This window comes from Psammomys obesus, unplaced genomic scaffold (assembly GCF_907164565.1).
Source record: "Psammomys obesus unplaced genomic scaffold, mPsaObe1.curated_primary_1811, whole genome shotgun sequence".
NCBI classification, from domain to species: domain Eukaryota; kingdom Metazoa; phylum Chordata; class Mammalia; order Rodentia; family Muridae; genus Psammomys; species Psammomys obesus.
In genome coordinates, this window is record NW_026594263.1 from 1,764,488 (window position 1) to 1,783,422 (window position 18,935).

Consider the following 18,935-nt stretch of genomic DNA (forward strand, 5'->3'; position numbering starts at 1 on the left):
TTTTATGATCTCCACAATCAGGTGGCATTTCTTTCTTTTTTAATTAACTTATTTACTTACTCACTTTACATCCCAATTGTAGCCCCTCCCTCTTCTACTCCCAGTCCAATCCTCCCTCTCCCCCAATCCCCTATTCCTCAGATAAGGGGAGCTCCCTACCCAGCTCATTAAGTCATATCAGGGCTGAGTATGTTTTCACCTGTGGCCTTGTGAGGCAACCCCCCTGGGCCCTGGTTAGTTGGCTCTGGTGGTCCTTTTGTGGAGCTCCTGTCACCTCCAAGTCCTTCTATCCTTCCCCGACTTTTCCACAACACCTCCTATGCTTTTCCTACTGTTTGGGTGTGAGTCTCAGCATCTGTTTCAATCTGCTGCTGGGGGGAGCCTCTAAGTGTCAGGGGTTGGCTCTTTCCCATCGGGTGGGTCAACCTAGATGTCCCTCAAAGAATGAATAAAGAAACTGGTATATTTACACAGTGGAATCCTACTCAGCTATTAAAAACAATGAAATCATGGAATTTGCAGGCAAATGTATGGAACTAGAAAGTATCATTTTGAGTGAGGTAACCCAGACCCAGAAAGACACACATATGTACTCAACTTATAAGCAGATTTTAACCATATAGTACAAGATAGACATACTTCAATACACAGATCCAAAGAAAAGAAACAAAGAGGACCCAGGAGGCATTTTTTTTAGCTTAAGATGTGTTTTGAGAGAATTTTGTTCAGAAACACCCGTGGATATAAAACTCTTTGGATATTTAAGCCTCTTATCAAATGTAACTTACAGTACAGACTATGCACATACTCACAAGATACTTCTTTGTTTGTTGAAACAAGGTCTTAACTATGTAACCTTGGCTACCCTGGAGCTAACTGGACAAGACTGACTTTGAACTCACAGATGTCTGCCTGCTTCTGCTTTCCAAGTGCTGAGATTTAAAGGTATGTGCCACCACACCTGGTATCAAAATATACTTAAATCATCTCTAGATTAATTTCATGTGATACTATATAAAGGCTGTATTACTAGTTGTTATACCACATTGTTCAGGTAATAATAGCAAGGAAAAAGTCTATACTTACTCAGTTCAAGTTTTTCTCAATTTTTGGTTCTCAAATGTACAAATGGGGAACCAACAATAAGGGCTATTCCGTGTGTGTGTGTGTGTGTGTGTGTGTGTGTGTGTGTGTGTGTGTGCGTGTGTTGTAAGGGTATTAAGCATTTTATTCTGGATAGAAGATATTAAAGTGATTTCCTTTTGGTTTACTTTTAGGGATATCATGTGCTAGTCTCATCCATCTTGTAAAGTCATATACTGGAAGTGAGTGGGTCTTCATTTTGAATTACAAAGTTCAGTTCCACCATCAGTTCATCTGTTTTGCAAAGCTTCCAAGTCTTTGCCTTCTTTCCTTTCATTTGTCCCTTGATAACACCCTGTTTCACCACTCTCTCACTTGTGTGATCTTGTACACATTATTTCACAACCCTTTTCCCCGCCAGATGTGGTGATACATGCCTGTATTCCTAGCACTAAAGCGGCTGACATAGGCTGATGATTTTGAAAGAAGATCTCACTGTATAGTCTAATCTGGCTTCAAAATCATCAGCCTATGTCAGCCGCTTTAGTGCTAGGAATACAGGCATGTATCACCACATCTGGCGGGGAAAAGGGTTGTGAATATTTCATCTGGTTTTGTGAGGAGTAGCAGCAATACATATAGGCAGAGAGACCTGGAGTAGCTATACCATAAGTTCTAGATTAAAAAAGATAAATGTATAGCCAGGTATGATGAAGCACACCTTTAATACCAGCACTTGGGAGGCAGAGTAAGGAGAACCTCTGATTTCAAGACCAGCCAGTTCTACATGGTGAGTCCTAGGATAACCAGAGCTACATAAAAGGATCCTGTCTCAGAAAAAGGCAAATATGACTGAGGATGTAGCTCAGTGGTAGAGCCCATGCTTAGCATTTGTGATGCTCAAGGTTCAACCCCCAGCATGAACATTCACAGAAAAGGAGCAAAGACAGTGCTATATCCTGGGGCACATGCCTGTAATTCCAGCACTGAGGAGGCTGAGGCAGTAGAATAAGCTCTTGGCTAGCCAAAACTATCTAGTAAAATTTTGCCTCATGAAAAACGCAACCATCTCCTTCCATTTAAAGATGGTAAGGATAGTGTATGTCAGGGTTCTTTAGAGGAACAGAACCAATGGAATGAATATGAATATATACATATTAATTTGTTACTTCAGCTTGTATTAAAATAGCAACAACAGCTGTATCACTCAAGAGGCTGAGAACCTGGTAGTTGCTCTGTCCTTGATGGTGGTGTCTCAGAAGTTGGAGTTGCCCCCATAGTTGCTGTCTCTCATTGAGGGTGCTTACAGCCTCAGTCCTCAGTCTACCAGGCACCAAAAACCTGGAATGTTTCTGGAGATCCACTGGTCCTTAGTTCACAACAGAAGCCTGGAATCTTAGGATTACTAGTGCTTTGATGAAACACTACTACCAAAAGCAACTTGGGGATGAAGGGACTTATTTGGCTTATACTTCTATAGCAAAGGAAGTCAAGGCAGGAAATCAAAACAGGAATCTGGAGGCAAGAACTGGTACAGAGGCCATGAAAGAATACTGCTGTCTTGCTCAGCTGCTTTCTTAATAGCATCCAGGGTCATTAGGTACACAGTAGCACTGCCCACCATGAACTGAGCCCTCCCATATCAACTGTGAATCAGGAAAAATGTTCCAAAGTCCTGCCTACAGAATGTGTCATTCTGTATCTAGTAGTAGTCTGGGCTGTCCCAGGTATGGCTGTTGGGTGTGGCTGTCTTACTCTTTCTCTGGCTCCCAGGATGCTGGGTGTGAAATGGAAGATGTGCTTATTTTTCCCCTCAGGCTGGTCCAGGTGCTGTTTGCTTCCAGACAGGAACAGGGGAACCCCCAGGTTTTGTTTCTCTCGAGTTTTGTTTCTCTCGAGAACAATTAGAGCGATCAGGTAGAGCCCATGCACTAGGTAAGGCTCCCATTTCACCGGAGGAGGTGGAAATGAGTTTTTCACTGGGTAAAACACTTAGCTCTTTTAAAAAGAGATTGCTGGTACCAGACGGCAGTGGAAACATGGGTGTTCCGAAAGCCTGTGATCATACCTCACACAGGCTTTTACAGTATTCCAGCCCTCAGGTGAAGCCATTGTATTATTGGCAAGGGTGTGGGTGAAAGCTTGAAACCAGCCAGAAGGCAGGCTGATGAGGCAGTTCCAAATGCCAGTGAACAGCAAAAGCTCAAGGCAGCAAAAGCACTGTGGCTGACTGACCAGCAGTCAAGCCCTGGGCAGTCCAGAAGCTCATAGAAGCCACGTGGGTGGCTGCCTAATTGGCAGCCAAGCTTGGGGCATTCAGTACCAATTTTTCAGGGAGCCTCAGGGAGTTTCAGGTGGTCTTGGTGGAGGAGTGGAATGAGATAGAGTGTAGTTTGTGAATCAGGAACTTATAACCCTTGGGAAGTGGGATGAGTTTTGTGGATGAATGTGTTTGATTCGATGGTACTAGGTGTGTCAGGGATACTTGACTTACACATAACAACATTAGAGGTGGAAAACAGTACTTAATTATTCTATGGGTGGGAGATGAACTCTAGGTACAGTTATAGGTCATTGTTTGAAAGCCAAGACACCAAGACATTTCATTAGCATAGGGTAAGTGTTTCCAGGATTCCCCGGGTACTTATTAAATGGGTTTCTTATCAGGAAAGGGTTGAGTTTATAATCTCCCTGAGGGCTCTGTGACACTTAGAAGATCTGGGCTTCACCAGATCAGACAGAGAGGGAACAGAACTGAGAAAAGGAGTCTTTCATCTTGTACCTAGCTTAGGGGCTATCCAGAAATGTCAGACTTCAACCTGAATAGCCAGGTTCTACAAGCCTGATCTTTTTTTATTATAATATTTTTATTAATTACAGTTTATTCCCTTTGTATCCCACCTGTAACTCCCTCCCTTTTTCCCTCCCAATCTCATCCTCCCTCCCTCTTCTCCATGCCCCTCCCACAGTCCACTGATGGGGGAGGTCCTCCTCCCCTTCCATCAGATCCTAGTCTATCAGGTCTCATCAGGAGTGACTGCAATGTCTTCCTCTGTGGCCTGATAAGGCTGTACCTGATCTTATGGAGGCCTTTTCTTAGTTTAGGTTCCCTCCTTTTAGATAACTTTAGTTTGTGTCTAGTTGACATAAAACTAGCTGGGACACTTGGAAATTCTGGATCTATTAACAGGGAAGGAATCATCATCGGTAGCAATAGGGTAGATTAACTTGGTGGAGGAGAGATTATGAACAAATTACTTTGGCTTGATTTGTTTTTATTTTTTTAATTATTATATAAAACATGTTTCCTTATAGCATTTTATACATATGTAAGTTTTAATTGACCTCTCTGCTTCTATTTGTCTCCACTGTATTCATGTTAAAGCATTTTTAAATTTAAAAGTTTTATTTTATGTGCATGAGTGTTTTGCCTGCATGTATGTCTCTGTACCATGTACCTGCTTGGTGCCCAAACAGACCAGAAGAGAGTGTTAATATTCTGGAACTGGACTTATGGATGGTTTTAAACCGCCATGTGGGTGCTGGGAATCAAACCTCAATCCTCTGCAAGAGCAGCCAGTGTTCTTAACCACTCAGCTGTTTCTCTAACTCCTTCATTCATTTTAAAATCTTTTAAAACCTAAAAGTGCTTCATCTTTTTTAATCCATTGCCATTGGCTTGTTGAAGAAGTCTGGAGTTTGATCTATAGGTTTATTGTAGTACAAGAATTGCCACACAAACCACTCAGACTCTGGTCTCAGTTAGATATGGATTGTTTATTGGACGCCTCTTCCAAGCTGATTATAATCAGGACCACAGAAGGACTCAGGAGCCTGACTGTGACATCGACCCATTTTCCAGGGTCAGGTTATAAAGGCAAAAACCGCAGTTAGCTCATACGGATGGTGATAGAGGGTAGTCAGTTCTGACTCAAGTTATTTTTGCTAACTAGACAAGCAGTTCTAGCTGCCCCTTAATTTGATTGGTCCCAAGTAAAGTTTATTGTTAGAATTAGCTGTGCTTATGGTTGAGGAATTTCTAGGAACAACAAGGCCACAAAGTATGTTGAACATAAACATAGTTTTTTGTCAGCCTGACCTTCCTTGTTCAGGGGACTTTTACATCAGCAACAAGTTGAGATGATGTGGCTGGTGGCCCTGAAACAAAAATGGCTATACTTATGCTAAAAGGCCCAGGTCTCAACAGGTTATCCTATGTTCTTGATTTGGCTGAGTGCTTCATCACGTTATTTTACTTGTATTTCATATAGTCTAGAAACAGTCTTGAGATTCAGGTTTTTTGTTATTATTTTATAGTTTATTATAGTTTTGGTTTCTTTAAAAACTGTTATGTTATGTAAATATGTTTTTGTTTTAATCCCAGTGTATTATTTTAGTTTGGACTTTTTGTCCACAGTTGATAATTGCCTTCTTGAGGGCATGGTCTTTGCCAGCTGGTAATGCCCTGCCCCATGCAGCACAAAGAGGGATGTGGTCTAGGGCTCTGAGGATATAAATATGAAAGTTCACAAAAAGAGATGTGGCAGTTTGGAGAGATCAAAGACAGATGATGTGGCCATTTGGAAAGATGGAGGAGAGATGCTTCATGGCAAAGTGGCATAGAGGAAATAGACTGAGGAGACTGCTTGCTGTGTTTGCTGTTGACAGTGTTTGTATAGCCCCCAAAAAAACTCATTGTCCCTAAACAGCTGGGAGAAGTAGAGGAGTCTGCATCCTCTCTCCCCACTAACCTTCTCTCTCTTACCTAAGGTTAAAGGGTTGGTGGAAGGGAGGTAGAGACCTAAACACCCCAAATAAAATAGAGTTTATGAATGAGCACAACAGTTTATAGTTGAAGCTCAGAACTTTTCTTTATATAATGTCTGCTTGTTTACTTTTAGTACAAACACAAGTGGATTGAGGCACTTGAGATATGGTTGCTTTGTTGTCATGTTTTCCATTATCTTTTTATGTAATAGCTTTGCTATTTATTTGGTGACTGTTCTTTAAATCACTTTATGAAGTGTTCATAAGTAATGATTTTCCAATTCTATAATTTTTGCAGCATTTGTAGGTTACAATAGCCTTGTAATATTTATCTGTCCCCTATTTAATAAGCCTAATACACTTTCTCTAGGAAAGAAGATATATGTTCAATTCTTTTTAGCTGCCAATTTTCCAGATAAGGAGTCAGTGTCTTATTCTACAATGATGGATCCTTAAATATTAGGCCTACCTTGCATATCCTGGGTTAACTATTTTTTTTTTTTTGGTGCAATTTTATTTTTTATTTATTTTTTTGATGATTTTCTTTCTTTTTTCTTTAATTTAATTTTATTTTTTTAGTTACATTTTGTTAACTCTGTGTCCCCACTGTATCCCGCTCCCTCATTCCCTCCCCAACCCCACACTCCCTCCCTGGTCTCCTCCCTGCCCCTTTCCAAGTCCACTGATAGGGAAGGACCTCCTCCCCTTTCATTTGACCCTGTTTTATCAGGTATCTTCAGGGCTGGCTGTAGAGTCCTCCTCTGTGACCTAACAGGACTGCTCCTCCCCTGGGGGGGGGGGGAGAGTCAAGGAGCCTGACCTTGAGATCCTGTTAGAAATAGTCCTTGTTCCCCTTACTTTGCTCCTTACTTTGCCCCTTACTTTGTAACCATTCTGTTAGCCTGTGTTTTTTATTGGTGAGTTGAGTCCATTGATATTGATAGATAATAGTGACCAATGCATGTTACTTCCTTTTGTAATGGAGTCGGTGATCTTACCTTGTTTCATTGCTTGTTTTCTTTTATTTTTTGTTGGGATATTATCTGTATGCCCTGTTTTCTTGGGTGAATTTGTTTTCGTTGGATTGGAGTTTTCCTTCTAGTATCTTCTGTAGGGTTGGTTTGCTGTTTAGATATTGCGTAAATTTAGTTTTTTCATGGAATATTTTGTTTTCTCCATCTATGTTGATTGAAAGCTTTGCAGAGTATAGTAATCTGGGTTGACATTTGTGATCTCTTAGAGTCTCCATGATACTTGCCCAGGCCCTTCTGGCTTTCATAGTTTCTGATGAGAAGTCCAGTGAGATTCTGATAGGTCTACCTTCATATGTTACTTGGCCTTTTTCCCTTGCTGCTTTTAATATCTTTTCTTTGTTCTGTAGATTTAGTGTTTTGACTATGATGTGACGTGATGTGTTTCTTTTCTGGTCTAGTCTATTTGGTATTCTGTAGGCCTCTTGTATATTTATGGACATCTCTTTCTTTAAGTTGGGAAAATTTTCTTCTACGATTTTCTTGAAAATATTTTGTGGACCTTGGAGCCTGGAGTCTTCTTTTTCATCAATTCCTTTTATTCTTAGATTTTGTCTTTTCATAGAATCCTTGATTTCTTGGATATTTTGTGATTGGAACTTTTCTGATTTTACTTTTTCTTTGAGAGAAGTATCAATTTCTGCAAGTGTGTCTTCAGCTCCAGAGATTCTCTCTTCCATCTCTTGTATTCTTTTGGTGATGCTTACTTTTGTGGTTCCTGATCTTTTCTCCAAGTTCTCCAGCTCAAGGGTTTTCTCATTTTGTGTTTTCTTTATTGATTCTAATTCTGTTTTCATGCCTTGCACCATTTCTTTCATGTGTTTGAATTTGGATTCCTGTCTCTCTACGATGGCCTCTATTTCTTTGTTCATTTCCTTTTTATATGCCACTAATTTTTTCTCTACTTGTGTATCTATTTGTTTCGTTATGTTTGCTTGTGTTTCTTTAAGGGTTTTGTCTATTTCTTCTTTCTTTACCTCCAATTGACTGGCCAACTCTTTGAAAGATTTGTTCATTTCCTCCTTATGAGCCTCAAATAATTGGGCAAGCATGGCTTTAAGGTCATTTTCCTGTGCTTCTGATGAATTGGAGTATCCATCGATTTTGGGGTTTGCTGGTGAAGTCATGATGTCCTGATTTATGTTGGAAATGTTCTTTCGCCTACCCCTGGCCATTGGCTTATCTGAAACCTTCCCTGTTTGTTTTTGGATTCTGAACATCAGACTGGTACTGTCTCTCTCTGATGTCTGGAGAGTTCTTCAGGAAGCTGAGAACTCTCAGCGTGTGCTGAGGACTAGCTGTACCTGTGGGAGAAAAGTACGCAGGCACAAATGGGGCAAATTCAAGCATGGGTGTGTGTGCGCGCGCGCGTGCGTGTGTGTGTAAGTGTGCGTGGACGTGTGTCTCGAGGGACAGAGTGATGGCTAATGTTGAACCCTTGAATGTGTGGGAGGAGCTCTGCACTGTATTTGTCGCAGGCGCTAGTGATGGTCGCAGCGCAATTTCTGGCATTAACTGCCTTAACTCCTCAATTAGACCCACAGAGCAGGAACTCCAATGTTCCCAGTGCCCCTCTGTTTCCCAAAGTGGGTATGTGGGTGGGAGGGGGTTCGATGCCTGGCTTCTGTTTTAGAAGGACCCAGGATCAGGGGAGCTGCAGATTCTCAAGGGTGCACTCACTTACAGGCAGGTCACTTGGCAGAGATCGGGGTATTCAGGCTCTCTGATCTCTGGTTTGTCCCTACTTCTTTGATGTGCTCCGCCAGTTCTGTGCTGCTGCCACTGCCAGGTTATGAGGTCTTGCTGCAGCTGGAGATTTCAGGGTGGTCACGTCAGTAGGGATCGGGGTAAACAGGCTCTCTGTTCTCTGGTTTAGCCCTGGTTAGTCTTAAACTGGAGGGCTGTTGTGCCCCACCAGCTCAGTGCTGCTCCGCTGCCAGGTTAGAAAGTCCCGCTGTAACTGGAGACTGGGTCGCTAGTCCCTATGCTTTCTGGGGTCTCTTCACTGTGTTCTCTAAGCTTGGGAGGCCCAGCGCCTGTCTAGCTTGTATGACGTTTCTGCCTGGTTTTGGTGAGTATATAGCGTATTTTCTGTCACTGTGGGATTGGGCAGGCCGTACCGTCAGTGATCGCGATCCTGAGGAGCTAGTATGGCGTCTAGCAGACTCGGGCCCTGGGAGGATGGTGCAGCCGCCGTGCGAATCTGGGACTCCGAAACATGTACTGCTGGCCTTTGCCGATAAAGGGCTTGGGGCTCCGCCTCAGCGGCTATAGACCCCAGGCAGTTAGGTCTGCGCTGAGAAAGATGAGTTCGCTGTGCTGAGGAGGAAGGAGGTCTGGGGGAGGGGAGTGCCGAGAGATCAAAGGATCGTTTCTCACCTTCCCCAAACAAGTCCCCGGGTGACCGAGACCAAAGTTTTCACCTCCTGTGATGTTCCCTGTTGTTTAGAAAGCCTCACCGTTGTTTTCCTGGGTTAGAGGTCCTTCCATTCACCAACTCAGAAATTTAGCTATTCCACAGCTCAGAAACTGTGTGTGCTAGTCGCCATCTTGGCTCCACCCTCAGGGTTAACTCTTTATAGACAGGAGGCATCCTTGTGATTTGATTGGCTATTATTTGATTCAGCATATTCTGTTTCTGTGTTTGTGTGATTTACTGATTCTTAATATGTGGAAAAGCTACCTCTCTGTGGGGAATTTTGGAGGTATCTGGAGGTGCTTTTTATTTTCACAGTTAATTGAATATGTACTGGAGAGGAATTTTAATCCAACAACCGGACTGTTCTGGCTGTAATACAGATCCACCCTTAGCACACATCTTTAATCCCTCGAACTGGAATACCCTTAGCACCACCTTTAATACCAAACAATGAAGGTTAAAATTAGTTTGTAGAAGGAAGCAGAGAGGTTGGACTTTGTTCATGTGTTCAGGGAATGTCATCAAAGGCAGCTGAAGCCAGAGAATGGGAAGGAACCAGAAAATTAGAAAACATTGATAGAGTTAGTCTGATGCCAAGCAGAACAATTCAGTCAGAAGCTAAGATAAGCCAGTTTGAACTAGTCACCTTAGAGAAGTTTGAGCTATAATAGCTGAGTTGAACTAGCCTGCCAGAATTTAGAAAGAACTAGAAACAGTGAGCTTATTTAGCATTAAGTCTCAAAGGCTGAAAATGTTCTAGGCCTAGGTTAGATTATATAGAGTCTAGAAGCTTCCAAGAGTAGGCCTAGTTTAACAGAGGCAGTAAACCTCTAAGACAACAATTACGTCAAGTGAAAAAAAGATACTTTTAGTTGTATATATCTGTATGTACTATATTATTAGTATTTAGCAGAAATTATCTAGGAATGCTAGATAAGAATTGATCTATTAAAACTGCCAGCTGTTGCCAGGTGTGGTGGCACATGCCTTTAATCATAGCAGTCAGGTGACAGAGGCAGGTGGATTTCTGAGTTGGATGCTAGCCTTGTCTATATGGTGAGTTGCACAGCAGCCAAAGCTACACAATAAAGTCCTTTCTAAAGCATACACACACACATACACACACACACACACACACACACAGACCTCCAAAATAGCAACAACAAAATCAAAACCCAAATTGTCAATTTTATTCCCAAATTTTAAGGTCCCCAAAGGCCAACAGGAGCTGTACCACAAATGCAAGAGCAAAGAGCTTTATTAAGGCTTAAGCTTGGTCTCTCCACTCTCCCCAATGCAGTGGATCATAGAGGAGAGCCCCGCACATCAGCATGGTAGGGTTTTTACTGGTTTTTGAGGAAGGACTGGGAATTTCCTGTTTTAAAAGTTACACAACTGGGTGACCAAGGGCAAGCCTGTTACAAAGTGATTGGCTAACTAACATAACATTGATCGATCTATCTATAGACCTCAGGAATGTTAGGTATTTTCTGTGCCATTAAGTGTTCTACTACAAGGTTGGTGGGCTGCTCAACAGAAGTGACCCACCCTGAGATAAGATACCTTCCTATTCTTGTGGTTATCCTCAGGCTGTTCCTTGGGTAGGGAATCTTATGACCTTGTTTCTGGAATGGATGACCTATGGCCTAGATCCTGGTGACCTTAGGGTGCTGTTGCTAGCTCTTGGTGACTTTTGGGTGACCTTGTTTAGGCCTAGTTCCTAGTGACCTTTGGGGTTGTCAGGCCTAGTTCTCTCACCAGCTGTTAAAAGTATTTCCTTGTACTTTTCTTGTGCTTATCCAATTTTGGAATCAATGTTTTACACTTTCATATCTAGGTTTATAAGAGAGGTGGGCCTGTAATGTCATCCATCTCCTTACACTTGTCAGTTTTGGACTGTGAACCAAAATAAACTCATCCTTTCTTAAGTTGCTTTAGTAAGATATTTCAGCAATGAGAAAAGTAACTAATACACCTACAAAGGCATTTTTAAAGCTAATGTTCAACATAAAGCAAATATCCTTACATCTTCTGTCAGGTAAAAGTATTTTAATTTACATAAATTCATATCTTAAGCCAGACTTTTACTTATGTGCCAAATAACTCAGAAAAAATAGTAAAAGGAAGGATATATTTTGGCACAAGAGTTTCAGAGTACATAGCTGACTGGATCAATGCTTTATGGGTCTGTACAAAGGCAAAAGCATCGTGGTTAAAGAGCTTGGTGAAGCACAGTTGCTTAACTCATGGGAGCCAAGAAGAACAGAGAATTTGCCTGTGCTAGTGGGTTTCTTCCTTCTTCCCTTTCATTCTATACAGATACCCAGCCTACTGGATTGGTCTTTCTACACTGAGGTCAGGTCTTCCTCCTTAGGGAGTCTTCTCTGGAAATGTCCTCCTAGGCAAGCATAGAAGCATTCTTCATTAACATCCTAGGTATTTCTCAAGACTATTGAGTTGAAAAATCAAAATTAATTTACATTAAAATCAATATGGAAATTTTAGGCAAGAATGTAAAGAAATATACAATATATGAGGTGACCTGTTGCATTTTGCTTTTCATTGAGCATTAGATTACTACTTTTTTGAAGTCCGTTTTGACCCTGCATTATTTGCTGTTCTTTTTTTTTCTAATCAAATTCCTAATAAGATATCCCTTAAACAAGGAAGTGCTTGGGTTTACAATTCAAGGAGATCCATAGGCTTTCAAGTTCTAACATTGTTCACAAGTGTCATTGTAGAGCTTTCTCTTCTGAAACTTGAGGAGTCTTTTAACTCTGAGCCACTATAACAAAAACAAAACAAAACACGTGACATACTTCTAACATTTAACAGAACAGAGTAAACATTCCCATTCCAAAAGGGAAGAATGGGCCAAAGCAAGGAAAACATCAAATTTTGCAGCTCTAACTCAGGCTTATGGCGTTCATGATGGAATGAATCATCGGGCCTTCAAAGATCTTGGGTAGGCCAACCTTCCCAGCTCTGCCGCCTGAAGCCCATGGATCCTCACTCTCAAGCTAGCTCTACTACAACCTGCAGTTTTCCTTAATGAATGTCACAAGATCTTTGGCATGTGCAACATCTCATGGTGTTTACTGCAGCTTAGGTTTCATCTTTACAGTTTCAAACAATGTGTTCATATGGCTTCCTCATGGGGAATCTTACCTTGCCTCACATTTCTTGGCCTTAAACAGACTTCTGAAAGCTTTGTATAAGCCTCTGTGAGTCCTAGCTCTTGTATCTATTTTGTCTATAAATAAGCACAACATGGACAGTGCTGGCATGTTCTGTTGACAGATTGAGAGGTAGATTAGCCTTCCTGGACCACAGTTGTATTGGATTCAATGTACCTTTCAGGCTGATCCTGGGAAGACACTTTCCTACAGAAGTTTATCTTTGAATAGGGAATCCATTTAGTGGTGCTCTCAGTTGAGTCTCTTGCTTTTAAATGAATTTAACTCTTACAAGTTGGAAACCTAGATGGGTAGGATTTTAGTCTCGGGTTACCTTTCCTATTTTCCCAATGCAGAGTAGAAGATTTATCAACAATGATGCCACTCTCTTTAACAATTAGAGTTGCTTTTCAGCACTTGGCTTTACTGAAATTTTAAACTGCTACATTAAAAACATTTTCATTTGTTTATGCTTATTTTCTTGCTCTCTCTCTGTCTCTGTCTCTCTCTTCCACTATAGACACACATATAAAAGCATTCAGCAGTAAACAGTGACATAGTTTGAATGCTGGCCTGTCTTTAGATTTCTACTGATAAACAAGTTAGTCCACTACTTGGAATTCAGCCTTACTGAAGTTCTCAGGACATGGAACAAATGCAGCCATGTTCTTTGCCAGAAAACAATCTGAATAACTTCTAGTCCCGCTTCCAACTGAGTATTTACCTCTGAGACTTCATGAGCCTCTGTGTGTACATTTCTCTCTGTCTTCTGATCCTGTAAGCGTCCATCAGAATGGCCCATTAAACCCTGATCTATTACAGCTCTCTAACTAGAAGTTTGCCCAAAGTTCCAAACTCTTCCAGATTTCTCATATAAACCATTTCTAAAAGCCTGAGAATGGCATGGCCAGGTTTCTTACAGCAAGGCTCCATTTCCTGGTATTAGTTTCTCTCTGTCTGCCTGCCTGCCTGTCTTTTTTTTTTCCTGTGACAAAATATCTGATAAGAAGCAACCTGAGGAAGGAGAGTTTTATGTAGCTCATAGTTTGAGGGTGCAATCACTCATGGTGGGGGAGTCACAGCATCTGGAGAGGTGGGCAGCTAGTTACATTGTATCTGTGGTTAGGAAACAGGGAGAAATGTCTGCAAATGGATCAGCTGATTTTTTTTCCTCTTTAGTCTGGGACCACAGCCCTTGGAATGGTACCATACACATTTATGGTGTGTCCTCCCATCCGTACTCTAGAAAATCCCTCACAGATATGCCCAAAGGTTTGCCTTTTAGGTGATTCTTGGTCTGTGGACAATATTAACCATTACAGTGGTTTAGGAAATATATGAGGTAACATGGCATTTATTTTGGTATTTCAATTTGAGTACTAGAATGAAGGGCTATAAAAATATGGCTCAATTTCTGCTTGTTTCATGTTTAGGTATAAAGTTGTATTTTTGCTAGTAACCACAACTGTTTTTCCTACAGCTGTTTCAAGTTCTCTGGTGAAGGAGCTTACAAGTAAATACTTTTTGACTGTACCCTTTTATTCTATTATGTGATCAGTATCTTCTGTGAGCCCACTGCCACCTCCTTCTTACACTTCTTCCATTTTATTTCATATTCACTAGGGTCTTTATGATAGTTGATTAGCAGTACTATCTATGAAGCTAAAACTTTTAGCAAACAAAGTTTTTATATTATACAGAATATATTCTGATAGATATTCAGATGTTGGAAGGATCACACTGGTCATCAAGAGTCAGAAATAAAGGGTTTTTTGTGGTTAGAAAAAAAGCAGTTCTTTTAAAAATTATCTGAATTGATGATGACCTACTGTAGCCAGTGGACCAAACAGATCCAGGCAGTTGACTGGTTTTGTAAATAAAATATTATTGGAAAACAAATATTAATTTGTATACTGTCTGTGGCTGCTTTTATGCTAAAATGGCAAAGTTGAGTTACTATAAAAGATTGGAAACTCCAAATTATTTATGAAACCTTATCTACATTAGCCTTCCACAAATGGAATTTATATGGAATACTTGTTTCCCAATAGTTAACTGTGAGAAAACAAATGTTGTGTAGTCATTTAAGAACAGAACATGTTGCTTTAAACAAAGTTAAAACTTTGTTTGTATTGTAAGAGTAAAGAAGCTTTTCCTATGTTAACAGGCATTGAGAAGCTTTAAGGGATGAATGGTTTATACCTGACTGTTCTCAATGTATGAATTAAGACCTATCTCCCTTTGTTGTGGGGCCAGGGACCTTGAAAAAGAGAGGAGAGTGAGAACATTCTGTGTGAGGTGTGTGTGTAAAACTATCCTTGTCTTATAGATTCTCCATGGGCAATAGTATGGAGGTGGAAATGGAACATGGGATATACATGAGGAAAATGGGGAAGGGGAAGGAGGTACAGTAAGAATTTTTGTTTGGAACTAGAGGGGAAAGCGACGGGTGAGTTGAAATGGATTCTGAGTTATAAAAGATCTTGGTTACAAGGTCACTATGAATTAATGACAGCTCTAATTGAGTTGCAGAGTGAAACCATGATCTAATACATATGAGTGGTAAAAATATTGTTGAAAACAAAAGGAGTTTTCAGAAAGACAGCTTTTAGCTGGAGTATCTAATACATATGAGTGATAAAAATACTGAGGAAAATAAAAGGAATTTCTAGAAAGCCAGCTTTTAGCTGGAGTTACTGTCATATGACAATGTTCCTGGGAAGACATAAATATCTGTTCACCAAAGACAGACCAAAGTACGTATTCACTGAGTTCCAGCTTGGTTTTATTGGTGTTTCATAGAGGAATATGGGTGAGGGGTTTCCTTACAGGAATGGAAATAACCCAAAGACAGCTGTATCCCGAAAAGCCCACCCCAGCATAGGTGATGGCTCACAAACCTGGGAATCTGGAACTCACTGCATAACTTGCAGGCAGCTCAGTAGGTAAGAAGTGTATTATCTGGGCTGCTCAATTCGTCTTAGCCTCTTCAGGGGTCTTGCTAGTCTGAGAGTTTCTCTTGGCAGCCCATTCTGCTTATGGAAGCAAAGGGAAGGAAGGGGCCTAATTCATCTAGTTAATTTTAGGGACTTCCTGAAGCTTTTGAGTTGTTTAGTTTCTAAATCTTAATGAAGCTGTCTTTAGAATATCCCAAGCCTTAAGGAGCTTTGCAGGATGAAATGTTTTAATTCAGAGGAAATTGTTACACAACACCATTGCTCTTTCTCTGGCTCTTAAATTCATCTTGCCCCTCTTCTGCAATTGCTTCTGAGCCTTGGAGGTGGTGACATAGAACTTTGACCATCCACCTCTAATTTTAGTAGGACATTGAACCTGTGTGCCCTCTTATTTACCCCTCCATTTCCTGAGCTTGACTGGTGGTAGTCTCAGTGGGTTTTATTTTGTTTTGTTTTCTACCACAAAACACTAGGAGAAAAATAAGAAAATGAGAAACAGAGACTATTCCAAACAGACAATGACAGCAGAAATAACCTATGGTTATAAATGCAAAAGTTGGGAAGCACCTTAGCCATTACTATCATATCTATTTACCAAAGCAATAGCAATTGTTTTTCTACTGTGGGCTCTGAATTCCAGGAATCTAAAATTCTGTCACTAAGTTCCTGGTCCCAGACGTGAATTTCCCTCTGCTCAGTGGGCATAAGTCCAAATAGAAAGCTAGTTCTTTCTATAACTACTTGTGTCACTATTGCAGTAGCTGACACATCTTGCCTGCCACTTCATCATGAAGCATGTATAATCCATATTTGAATAGAACTTTAGGCCATAATTCTCCCCAGCAACCACAGTAGCAGCTTCTGGCACTACAAGAGCGAGCCTGTGCGGAGGGGACGCATCCAGTCCAGCCCTAGCTTTATTTTTCCAAGTCCTGCAACCAAACCATGTGCTATCATTAGCAATAGAATCTTACTATCTAGTTCTGGAATGGAGCCAAAAGCAGTAGCAATACCCTTTACTGTTTTGGGGCCTCTAGGATCTCTGTGGCCAACAACTCCTGGGGGGTGACCCTACCTTAACCCCAAGAGTCTTAAAAATTTTGTGACTTTATGGCACATGTATTTCTACCCTCACAGGATTTCCTTGTTTGTAGCAGTTACAGGCTCAGGTGGTTGCAGAACAATTTCACTCAGTTTGTGGGTATCAGCTGTGCCTTATCATAACCCCCCCCCAATATTTTACAATTGTGCCTGGCCCTTGTACCCTTGGTGAACTGAATGTCTATCTTTCCTCTTTTAGGTGCATTCTCATGTCTCTCAAACAGCTGTACAATTATGCAAAATATTAAAATATTCTATCATGTTATATGATTTTTAACAAAACCCTTTTATAGAGGATGGGCAGGATAACAATGTAAAGCCTTCAACAATCATCACATAATAGATAGTGAGGTTATGGAGATAACCTTGGTGAAGCCTTCTGAAAGTCCATTGTGATCTGTTCCAAGCAAGTGTCAGGTGATTGCAGTTCACAACTGTCTTAGGGTTACTGTTACTGTGAAGAAACTGAAAGCAATTTGGGGAGGAAATGGTTTATTTTACTAATATTTCCATAACACAGTTCATCATAGAACGAAGTCAAGACAAGAGGGACCTGGAGGCAAGAGCTGATGCAGAGGCCATAGAGGGGTGCTGCTTACTGGCTTGTTCCTCATGGCTTGCTCAGCCTGCTTTCTTGTAAAACCCAGAAGCACCAGCCCAGGGGTGGCACCACTCACAATGGGCTGGGCCCTCCTTTATCAACTAATGAAGAAAATGTTGTACAGTCATTTCCTATAGCATGATCTTAAGGAGACATTTGCTCAATTGAGGTTTTCTCCTCTCAGATGACTTTAGCTTGTGTGAATTTGACATAAAATTTGCCATAACAACAACTGAGAAGACACTATAGTACCCAGTTTGCAAAGTCTAATACAACATGAAAAATTTTTATCGATTTTTGTCAGTTATGGCTGCCTCAACATGAGGCACTTCTCCTAAAGCCTCTTTCCTAACCTCTGATGAACTCGATTGTTCTGACTTTAGCTGCTCAGACTGGAATAAAGCCAATGGGGTAACAGTTACCCACCTCATTGGCTTTGCCTACACGCAATCCCTTGGTGAACAATTTCTGGTATCAAGAGAAAATTGTACATAGTTTCAGGGGAGGCAGCTGCCCATCCTTGATCAGATTTAATCCATTTAACATATATTGTGTTTGTGGTTTTGTGAGGGTGTTTGTGCTTCTCTACCAACTGATATTTATTGCCTCTGATACTCATGAGGGCTACTAGGACCGAGACACACTTGCTTTGAGCATCTACCCAAACCTAAATATTTTTAACATCGATAGAAGACCAGTAAATTCACATTTCAACCTGGGACCCTTTAGTGATTCTGAATGTTCCTCACCTGCGGGTGTTCCTAGACATTCTATTAAGGAACGGCTTGGGAGGTTCCTACCCCTGAAGACCTCCTTCCTCCATAGTGGAGGTGAAGTAGGGGCCACCCGTGCCTCTGCTTTTTATACCCACCTCTGTGAGGAAATGCTGGTCAGGCCATAAGGCCTTTCAAAAACTCACCAGCACTGAATTTTGTCTTTCCTCATTTTTTATTCTTTAGGGATGCCTGCTGGATGGAATCTATCCATATTTGCCTCCAAGTGACTCAGAGAGACTCTTTTGTTGGATCCCCAACCCCAAATCTGTTTAAGTAGTTTAGCACCTTATAAATCCAGTTCACAGGCTAGTCTAAATCATTAGGGTCTGTTGAAGTTTTTCTCCTACTTCACAGTGATCCTGCCCTACTATGAGACTCACCAAAGCCACTAAAGTACCATCTCAGTCTCAAGATCCCTTCTAAATCAATCCCTTTCTCAGTTTTTGGAAGGACAGTCTCATCAGTCACTGCGTCTCTTAATCTTTACCTTTTAAATTGTCACTTGTGTATCATTTCCCCCTTCTTTACTATCCAGTACTTTCTATGGGATCCACTTTTGGGGATTTAAGGAAGAACTCTCAATCTAGTACACATATAACTTGGACTCTTCCTTGTATCCTGCCAACAGCAAGATAACATGTCTACCTCATCCTCTATTACACAACAAAATTTCACTGAGTAGACATCATATATATATATATATATATATATATATATATAATTTACACATATATAAATTATACATGTATATATAATTTATATATATAAATTTATATATAATATATATATATATAAATTATACATGGCATCAGCCACATAATCTCTGTAGTAGCCTGCTGAACCTCATTCCTTACATGTTACTCTCACAGACTACCAAATTTTCTCTAAATTTTTAAAGTGTCTCTATACTCTCTCTCTGTGGATTCCAGTCATCAATCAAACATGCATGTGATTCTCTTCTCTTCTCTTCTCTTCTCTTCTCTTCTCTTCTCTTCTCTTCTCTTCTCTTCTCTTCTCTTCTCTT

At 40.8% G+C, this 18,935-nt stretch overlaps 1 protein-coding gene across 4 annotated transcripts in view; it reads left to right on the top strand.

Moving 5' to 3' along the window:
• Positions 1-18,935, top strand: part of Vsig1 (V-set and immunoglobulin domain containing 1) — a 198,252-nt gene that overhangs the window by 3,927 nt on the left and 175,390 nt on the right. For all 4 annotated transcript variants that reach the window (XM_055618369.1, XM_055618368.1, XM_055618367.1 and 1 more), the window contains exon 3: positions 841-945. The gene's annotated coding sequence lies outside the window, so the exon portion shown is untranslated. The remainder of the gene's footprint in view (positions 1-840; positions 946-18,935) is intronic.